The sequence below is a fragment of the Salarias fasciatus genome, chromosome 20 (genome assembly GCF_902148845.1).
Source record: "Salarias fasciatus chromosome 20, fSalaFa1.1, whole genome shotgun sequence".
Taxonomy (NCBI): Eukaryota; Metazoa; Chordata; class Actinopteri; order Blenniiformes; family Blenniidae; genus Salarias; species Salarias fasciatus.
Window position 1 is genome coordinate 3,075,094 of NC_043764.1, and position 10,239 is coordinate 3,085,332.

General features: G+C 43.3%; 1 protein-coding gene across 1 annotated transcript in view; it reads left to right on the plus strand.

Moving 5' to 3' along the window:
• Positions 1-10,239, plus strand: part of LOC115408170 (XK-related protein 7-like) — a 53,369-nt gene that overhangs the window by 32,444 nt on the left and 10,686 nt on the right. The window lies entirely within an intron of this gene.

Below are 10,239 nucleotides of genomic sequence, written 5' to 3' on the forward strand. Positions count from 1 at the left end.
GTGGGTCAGAATAATCGACTGATTTATAGAGACCAAACGTCGTACCCTCGGTGATCCCTCTCGGATGAGGCTCCGCGGTTTATTCGTCACTGGCTGTAGAGGTTTGCTTATGCATTCATGCATATGTACATATTGAGGTTTTAATAATGGATAGAATGACAAAAAACAGCGATTTGAGCAAAATCAATATTGCTTTATTAAAGATTAAGCACCATATGGAATATTACACTCCAAGAAATGAAGCTACTGTGGTAATATGAAGGAATTTTCCAAATTATTATTTTTTTTTTTTTTTACCGGGTTTTCCTCTGTTTTCTACTTAATGATAAGCATTGGAGATTCAACAATTTTTGGCAGATATCCCGGAATTTCGCTCCGTTCAAGAAGGGTTCAACAGTCAGCCACGAGAAACGGCTATCTTTCACATTTGACCCGATACGGTACCCGTACCAGCTGATGGCCCATCGAGCCCTTGTGGAAGCTTCAACACGATTCAAAAAATGATGTTTCGCTGGAGGCTTCAGTGGCACGCTGCTCGTTTAAGACCTCCACTGGTCAATAAAATGAAGTGAAACTGAGACTTGCCATTGATTGATGGATGGATTGTTTGGGATTTGACTGGCCATGCTCCCTCCTGTTATGGAGCACCCTACCCTCAACCAATGTGGTGCAGTCATTAGCACTCTTGCCTCACAATTTCAATCTTCCAATTAACCTATGGGGGCTCGACTCCGCCCCCTTCGCTGTGTATTTAGGCTCCTGTCTGTCTCCTGCTGCCAGATGACTTCTTTTGCTTCCACATGCTGTGACTGCAGCGGTGCACTGTATCTGAATTTACAGTCGGCTCGCTGGAGAATGGATCACAGTGACCTTCGTGTCACCTGCTGTCAGCTAGCTATTGTACTTTTTATGATCAAATTGTTACAGAATTTGGAAATATCCAGATTAAAGTTGAATGTCTGTAAATGGTTCAGAGAATATCCTGTAAATATATAGAAACATCCGTTACAGGACTGATGGAAGTGTCTGTAGACAAACAGCGTCCTGCAAGAAAACTGCTGGAAAATGTTCTTTTACTTTAAGGATTTTTTTCTTAGAGCGCAGCTCTACCACTAACATCCAGATTATAGAGCATCTTCCTCCATTAACGTCCAGATTATAGAGCAACTTCCTCCTGCTAATATCCAGATTATAGAGCATGATCTTCCTCCCCAAAACATCCAGATTATAGAGCACCTTCCTCCTCTATCACTGAGAATATACGTACTCATCACTGATTGGCCTTGTGGGGTGGGTGGCGTTGTGTTAATTTTCACACACACACACACACACACACACACACACACACACACACACACACACACACACACACACACACAATACATGCAAACACTTCCTCTGACAGACGCTGCAGCTTCTTCTTTTTTTTCTATTTCTACCGTTCGTTCAGTGGTTCAAACACAGCTTAAAATAACACTGTTACAGAAACATACACACACTTGCCTGACATACACACACACACACACACAGCTCAGTTGAATGGATATGTGGGACAGCAGCTCGGGGATAGACAACTGATTCACTTTGAGTGGCACGTGGATATTTATAGCACGTGTGTGTGACAGTCAGTGATGGGTACTGACTTAATTGTGTGTGCGAGTGTGCGTGTGTGTGTGTATGTGTGTGGTGAAGCGGCAGCCAGGTGTACAGCACTGAGCATGTCGGCGCTGTCCGTCTCAGTGGTGTCCCTCGTCCTTACATAACTCTGACCGTGTCGGAAGACGATGCACTGAATGCAGAGCGGAGCCGGCACTGTTTTCTCTTGGATTCACTTTTTAAAACCTGTTACCAGAACCTTAAATCACATTTGCAGACTCGTGTGCGTCCTCTTCATTGATTGGTCACACACAGTACTTTCTCATTCCCAGAGAAGGATTCAAAGAGTTTTCAGTGTCTCTGAGTCCAGAATGTGGTGAAAGTTTTCCTCCATAACTTCAGCAAACGAGGCTTCAGAGCGTCTGGTTTTGGTGTTTTCTGACACTCTCACAGCACACACACACACACACACACACACACACACACACACACACACACACACACACACACACACACACACACACACACACACACAAACACACACACACACACCTCTCTGCATATTCGACCACATGACATCAGTAACGTCTGACTCTGACAAACATCAACTCAAGCTCAAAAAATATTTCATCAATTCTAACTTTCACTTGTTCTGTAAAAGGAGCCGTCGTAGTTAATAGTATTTACAGAACAAATCACTTTTCTGGACACGAGGCCCAAAAATAATGAAAAACATCCGTCAGGATTGAAACTTGTGTTGAGTTTTATTCATCTTTTTGCCAGTTTTGCACCTTCCAGCAGAGATTTTATTTCACATTTATCATGTCTCGTCATGTTCTTACATTAAGTCACAAGTATAAAAAAGCCGGTCTTGAAAAGTGAATGATTTGGAATTTTACTTTTCTAAATGTTTCCCTGTAAATGTTTGGAGTCGTTCTTTGTGTTGGGTTACATTTGGACAGAGGAAATCCTGGAGTTTGGAGCTCAGTGTATTGTGAAGATGTAAAATCTAAGTGTGCGTCTGTGTGTGTGTTCCTTTATGCTAGTGGGGACATAATCCGGATTAGAAATTCTTCATTATTACCGGCAGGTGTGTTTTCAGGTCAAACTGAGGCATTATGGGTAGTTCAGGTCAAATCCAACGAGTCTGAAGAAATTTAAAAATGAATGGAAGTCAATGAAATGTCTCCAGACGTGTGTGTGTGTGTGTGTGTGTGTGTGTGTGTGTGTGTGTGTGTGTGTGTGTAAGCAAGAGTAAATTGGGAATTAAAAGCTGAATGAGATTAGAGCAGGGAAGGATTATACAATTATGCACAGCAGTTTCGGGACGAAGGCTTTGCTTGGTTTACATCTCCAGACCAACTTCGGCTCCAGTGTTTCGTCTGCTTGTTGTTGTTTCTCTTCTTTTGTGCGTGCTCAGTGAGTTTATTTCCTCTTGTACCTGACTCTCCTCCACTCTGAGGTCAATAAGATTGGGGTTTGATGATGCCTTGCCCTCTTCCTGTGTCTCACGGTCGTTCCATCGACAGAAAACACGGAATAGTTTGAACGTTTTGGGTTTTTTGATCCTCAGCAGAGCGAAACTGAGCAGAAACTCAACTTCCAGCTGTGATTAAAAAGTTCTGGAAGTAACGACCTTCAAAATGTGAGCGGGTGTGTGTGTGTGTGTGTGGGTGTGTGTGTGTGGGGGGGGTGGGGGGGGGGCAGACAGACAGACAGATGGGCTTTCTGAAAGACTCGCTTTTAGAGCAGACTGCATCAAGCAGAGGCTTTTATTTTGACACACTGAGAACAGGAAGACATCAAACACGCTTCATTCATTTCACTCACGGTCCTGATAATCCTAAACTCAACTAAGCATCACTAAACCACAAGGACTCAATAAAACACAACCGTCAGCCACCATTTTACAGCAACACTAACTTAAACCACATGAACCACGTTTGAATCCCCATGACTCCAACTCCCATGGTGCATTGCAGCTCAGCAGTTCCTAAACACTGAGGCGCCTCAGAGAAATGAGCAAAACACGATGAGACGATCGAGGTCCAAAAAGGAAACAAGAAACTGCAGAGACTGAAGACATGCAGCCTGACGTCTGTCTGCGGCTTATCGGAGCTGAGTCCTGGTGTTTCGCTGCGTGTCTTCCACGTCTCGGGTGTGAGGAGAGTGTTTTCCTGCAGACTCTCTCCAGCTGTGGAGTGAACCGGTCCCGAGTCTGCCGGTTTGGAGCTGGATCTCTGCTCTCAGGTAGCTTCACCTGGCGGCTCTCTGCGGCTGAGTCACACGCTTCCACACTCCGCACCGAAATAGAACGCTGACGTCTTCGGCCGGTTTGGGCCCCGCCCACCGGAACGCTGGATGAGCTGGCTCTCCCTCCGCCGCCGTGTCAGTCAGCCGGCGCTCCCTGAGGAGCCGGAGCTAATGAAAGTCACAGACTGAAGGAATGAAGAGAGACGGAGGAGGAAGAGCTGCAGTCTGCATCCCTCCATTCCTCTCTCACAGCCTCTTATCATTTTTCTGTCTCTCCACATCATAAATACCTCTCCGTCTTCATCCAGCCCTCCATCCTTCCTCCTCTCGTTCTCTCCGTTCTTTCCATAAACAGTGATTGATCAGCGGCAGCAGCTCACCGATCATCTCCCCCTCCGCTCCTCTCTTCTTCTCTCCCTCCATTACCTTTTCTTCTCTCCCTTCATTACATTTTCTTCACGCCATAAATCTCTCCCTTCTGCTCCTCTTCACCTCTCTTCACCTTTTCTTTATCACCTTCTCACCTCTTTCTCATCTTTTTTTTTGTCTTCCCCCTCATCCTCATTTGGTCTTCTTCTCTCCTCATCTGACTTTCCTCTGATGGCGACGACTCAATGGCATTTTCAGTGAAAAACCGTCGTTTTTGCATTTTCTGTTTCAGAAAGCTTTTACATTTACACCACAGCAGACGTTCATGTGGACAGAACATCAAGTTGGACTGATATCACAGTGACTGTCAGCTCTCAAACTACCAGGACCAGGAGGATCTGGACTGAAACCAGAACCAGAACCGGAACCAGGACACTCTGGATGGAACATTGATCTTATTGTCCGTCTACTGAGCATGTGCAGAAGAACTCCGTGTAGCAGTGTTTCAGAAAAGTTACGTTTTCCCACGTGTCCTCCACATTGGAATCAGAACATTTTCAGAAAGTTGTGTTTTTCAGTGACTCTCAGCTCCGTTGTTGTGTAAACAGAAAGTTTTCACTGCAGCTTTAACTGTACAAGAGGCGAAGATGTTCTCCCATTGTTAATGCAGACTGTGTGTGTGTGTGTGTGTGTGTGTGTGTGTGTGTGTGTGTGTGTGTGTGTGTGTGTGTGTGTGTGTGTGTGTGTGTGTGTGTGTGTGTGTGTGGGTGAGTTGGCTTGGCATGCTAACTGCATGATTTCCAGTGTTCCTGTCATTTCCGTATGAACGCAAAACTTTTCTGAAACGACGCTTTTTCACTGGAGGTGTTGTCATGGAAACGGGGACTAAATGATGTTTTACTTCCTCTTCTCCACATTCATCAGTCCCTCCCCAGTAGTTTTCCTCCTCATAACCTGGATGTCTTGGTCGTCTCCCCTCTGCTCCCTGCCTCCTCCTCTTCCTCCTCTTCCTCTCCTTGACGTTGTTGCACAGCAGACTGACAGAGAGAGAGAGAGAGAGAGAGAGAGAGAGAGAGAGAGAGAGAGAGAGACGAAGGATAAAAGATCAAACTTAAGCCCTTGAGTTAAATGATAACATCATCCATTTTACACACACACACACACACACACACACACACACACACACACATACACACACACACACACACACACACACAATTCCCAATTAAACACTTCAGTGCTTGGCGTGATCGTATCTGATCAGCAGCACGGCAGCTTTGGCACCGACAATCAATGCTCGTGCACGTCGATGATAAGCATGCACGTGCCATATTCACACAAAGGCACGAAAAAGTGTGCATGCAGCGTGCACACAAGCACACACGCATGCGGGGGGGGGTACACAAACAGTCATGTAAGTACACATAAACACATGGATGTAAAAGTACACAGTGTGCACGATTATGCACGAATGAGTCCTCGGGTTCACGTGCATGGAAAACGTGCACGCGTGCACATGGGATACAAATAAGCACCGTGCAAAAAAAGAAAGCCAAAAAACGTACACAGTCCATTAACACACTCGAGTACACATGTATGTCCATTCATGCAAAGGCTACACATGCATGAATTACACGTGCACAATCACTCACTGAGCACACACTGACACACACGTGTATGAGTACACAATCGAGCGTGCACACAAACAAATACATACCCAGATGAATGTAGGGTAGCATATAAACAAATGTCTTCTCCTTCTTTTTGTGATATTCTGTGTCTCCTTTTGCGTTTCCCTGGAATTGAACCACACACACACACACACACACACACACACACACACACACACACACACACACACACACACACACACACACACACTGAGCCGTATGTCTCCCTGGTTTTGTCTGGTGGTGCCTCGTCCCTCCTTTTCGGTTCCTCCTCTCGTCCTGTACTCTCGGCGCTCCGCTCGTCTCGCCGGCTCGCCGTTCTCGGTCTAAGTAGGTCGGCGCTGACAGCCGAGAGGAGACGTTGTCTCTGCTCTGTGTGGTGGGCCTTCCACACAGACCTGCAGGACGGCCGCCGCGGCCGCCGTTCGGCTCCACGTCGGGATAAAATCCCTCTTTTAAAGGATGAGTTCAGGTCTGAGCTTCGCAGCTCGTCTCGCCGCTCATGCAGCAGCAGAGAGAATCAGCATCAACAGTTCATCCATCGATTCATGTTTCATCCACTGAGGTGGGAAACGTCCGCCGGTCCTGCTGCTGCTGCTCTGCAGCCACTCATTGATGACTTCTCGCAGACTTGCTGAGCGTGCAGCTCAGTCCAGGATGGCATCTTAAAGCCAAACCCTTTAAATAGATATAAATATACCCTGAATTGGAATATTCAGTCAGGAGAAACATGAGCTGAAGCTACTGAGAGTTACTGAGATGCAAAGTCTCAACAATAAGAGTCAGGAAACTGGTGAAAATGTTTCCCAACATCGTTTTTCCTAAAGCACAGTGACTGTTACACTGTGTCAGTTGTACTCAAGTTCACTTAAAAGTTATATTCCAGTGAATGAATTGATTTCTAGATTACTTTATCTTTTATTGTATGCTCCGAAAATATTTTCAGGGAAAAAGGGAAGGTTGTTTAAGACAATGAAACAGTTTCATTCACTGAAATGGAAACTATTGAACAGATTTATTGGGTTTTGATCTGAGCATAAGGCTTCGTTTACAGGACAACATTTCAAGTGAAAATGCTTGTGTTTTCAAAGAAAGCCTCAGCTACTCCACAATCTAACCGATGTGGCTTCCTCAATCAGAAGAGAGCACCAGCACTGTACTTTACAGATGCACACACACACACACACACACACACACACACACACACACACACACACACACACACACACAAAATAAATGTCAGTGATTGCTGGTGTGATAATGGGCAGGTTGAGAGTCTCTTCAGACAAGTGATGGAGGTTCAAGAGCTCCTCCTCCTCCCTCGTCCTGCAAACGGCTGACGGATTTGCAGGATACAGAAATTTGCTGCTAATAGATCGGCGGCGGGTTTAGAGGCCGGAGCTGGAGGACAGTTATTGCCGTGGAGACTGACGGGGAGGCGGAGTCAGAGGCCTCTGTCGTCTTCTGCACCGACCGGGTGTTTCTGTTCAGTGCTAATGCGAATGTCGCTCATGTTGGTCACAGCGATCTGCAAACATTATCATCATTTTACAACAAATCAAGGACAAAACATGATAATTAGCTGAACAAAGCAGCTCTTTTCAGAAAGTACCAGTGCAATCAATATATTTAGATATATTTGATTACATTTTTAGAATCTGTGGCCATGTTAAAGTTTTGTTCTTTTGGGGAATTTTTTCCACCTCAGCTGTTTTTCTACATCTTGGCTGTTTCAGGCTTTTTAATAGTTTATAATGGTTAGATCCGTTTTAGATGTCCTAGCAATTTTTTTTCTTTTTCTTTCCTTTCTTTCTCCAAAAAAATACTAGTAATTTTAGTTGATTTACGTTTACCAGTATTCCTTTTTTATTAGCACTTTTAGCCACCTCACTGTCTTTGTTTCCATTGCATCTCTTCTGACTTGTTTTACCTTCTTAACCTGTTTTAACCCTGAAGATTCCACCATTTTTAATAATCGGCATCGAACGCAGAAAGAAAAAAATCTTTTATTTCCTGAAAGTGTCATGAGGCGCCGCGCTACGACACTGAAACGTCAGTCATCGTTATCGTCAGCAGTGGATGTAAAAGAAATCATTGAGTAATTGCAGATAACAACTTCCTCCTTCAGCCAATCTGCCTCCGTGATCATCAGTCGTCATCAGTCTCACTCCTTCCTCTCTGGGTAAACAGATCATTAATAACTTCTGCCTCGCCTTTCTGTTTCCTGCACTTTGTTTATTGTGTCCTAAATGTTCACCCGCCGATCAATTTGGAGCCAATGAGCCGTGATGATGAAAAATGTGCAGCCTGAGACTGTTAATATAATAATAGTTGTAATTATAAATGCTGACATGTTCACCGGTCTCAGTCAGATTGATGCACAAGGCGACCGTGACGACGCCGAAACGTCCCAGCGGGAAGTGAATGCCTCAGAAAAAAGAACAGACTCAACATGAATCACTAGGCCTGTTTAAAAAAGGGCCAGTGTCACGTTTATGGAACTTTCTAGAACCCAGTTCAGTACCGTCTGGGACAGCTGCAAGCAGTAACCTGACGATCATTTACAGAAAACCAATGATCCAGTTTGGATGATTTGGAGAGTCTGGCATTATCCAATATGTTACAAATCCTAAGATATGTGGGATTTTGGTCGTTTTATTAGACATAAAGGGCACCTTGGAGGTTTTATGTAGGGTTTAATGATCTGTTTTTAAGACTTTATTTGGTTGGTTGGTTGTCTGACTAACTGATTGGTACCTTGCTTGGCTGCTTACTTTGTCGAATGGTTGGTTGTTTGACTGGTTGGTTTTTTGGTTGGTTGATTGGTTGCCTGGTTGGGTAGTAGTTTGCTCGGCTGTCTGGTTGGTTATCTCTCTATTTCATTCAATTTTTTAAAATCAATTTACTTGTTTACAGACTTACTAATGAATCCATTGATTGATATGTTAGAATATTTACCATGTATGCTTAGGGCTGGACAAAATTTCGATATCAATATATACCGCGGTATATTTTTATTCAATAACGGTGACATGAATTTTAAACAAATTTTCGATATAGTGCATTATAGTATGCTTTTAACAATTATTAACTGCTGTTCACGGCGCCGCTGATTCAAGCCGAACAGAAAGCGCCGCGAGAGAGTGATCAGTGCCCTGCAGCCACAGCTGGCCGTCCTCAGCTCAGGCTACAAGCTAAGCTCCACCGCGGTGAGTTTGAGCTCCAAAATGAGAACTCGTGATGTAAACGCGACTGAACAAGCTTCCACAAGCTAATCTGTGGCCACGAAATAATAAATCGTGCGCACGAAATATTATTTCGTGGCTACGAATTAGGTATAACATTCACTGAACAGTCCAGTGAAGTTAGCAGCATGTTGACAGATGCGGACTTTCGGTCTCAATAACTCTTTAACAAAACGTCAGTAACATACAAAGGAGCCTCCATCCCATCGCTGTGAGCTGGACGACATGCTACAAGCTCATTTTCATTAAAAGTATCTGTCTATCAAGCGTCAGAAACAATATTGATTTCGATTAGCAGCCGGTGGTGCTGCAGGGTTTAGGGACCGTCTGCAATTTACAAGACGCTGCAACAGTGAAGACAAACACCACACAAAAAAAAAAAACTGCAGGGACTCACTGCATTTTCACCATAATCACTACAATCTTAAGTAATTCTGTACTTAACCTTAGTAATTCTGAGCACTTTTATTTTTCTTCCTGGTTGAAGCACCTTTGTTTAAATCTATAAGAAAAACTGTGCTTTAGTTTAAAAGTTAAAGCTATTAATATTGAAAAGGTGAGTATATGGCAGGTATTTCAATTCCCTGTCCCAAAAATTCCAAATCTGAGCAAGTTTTTTTCAACTTCTTTTGAGTGAAAATGTCTAATTTTACTTGATTTAAGATAGATTTCCTTAAATTTTATATTTGATCAAGATAAAAAGGCTTGATTTAAGAGAAAATTCTCTGAAATCAAGAAAATGGTTTGCTTGTTCTGTTGGCAGATTTTTTTTACTAATTTCAAGTAAAGATTTCTTAATTTAAGAAGAAAAATCTGCCAATAGAACAAGCAAAAAATTTTCTTGATTTCAGAGAATTTTCTCTTAAATCAAGCCTTTTTATCTTGATCAAATATAAAATTTAAGGAAATGTATCTTAAATCAAGTAAAATTAGACATTTTCACTCAAAACAAGATGAAAAAACTTGCTCAGATTTGGACTTTTTGCAGTGTATTTGTTGTTGCTCACTCTTTTTTCTGTTTATTGCAGTAATTCTGAGCACTTTAATTTTTCTTCCTGGTTGAAGCAGCTTTGTTTGAATCTATAACAATAACATAACTGTATTTA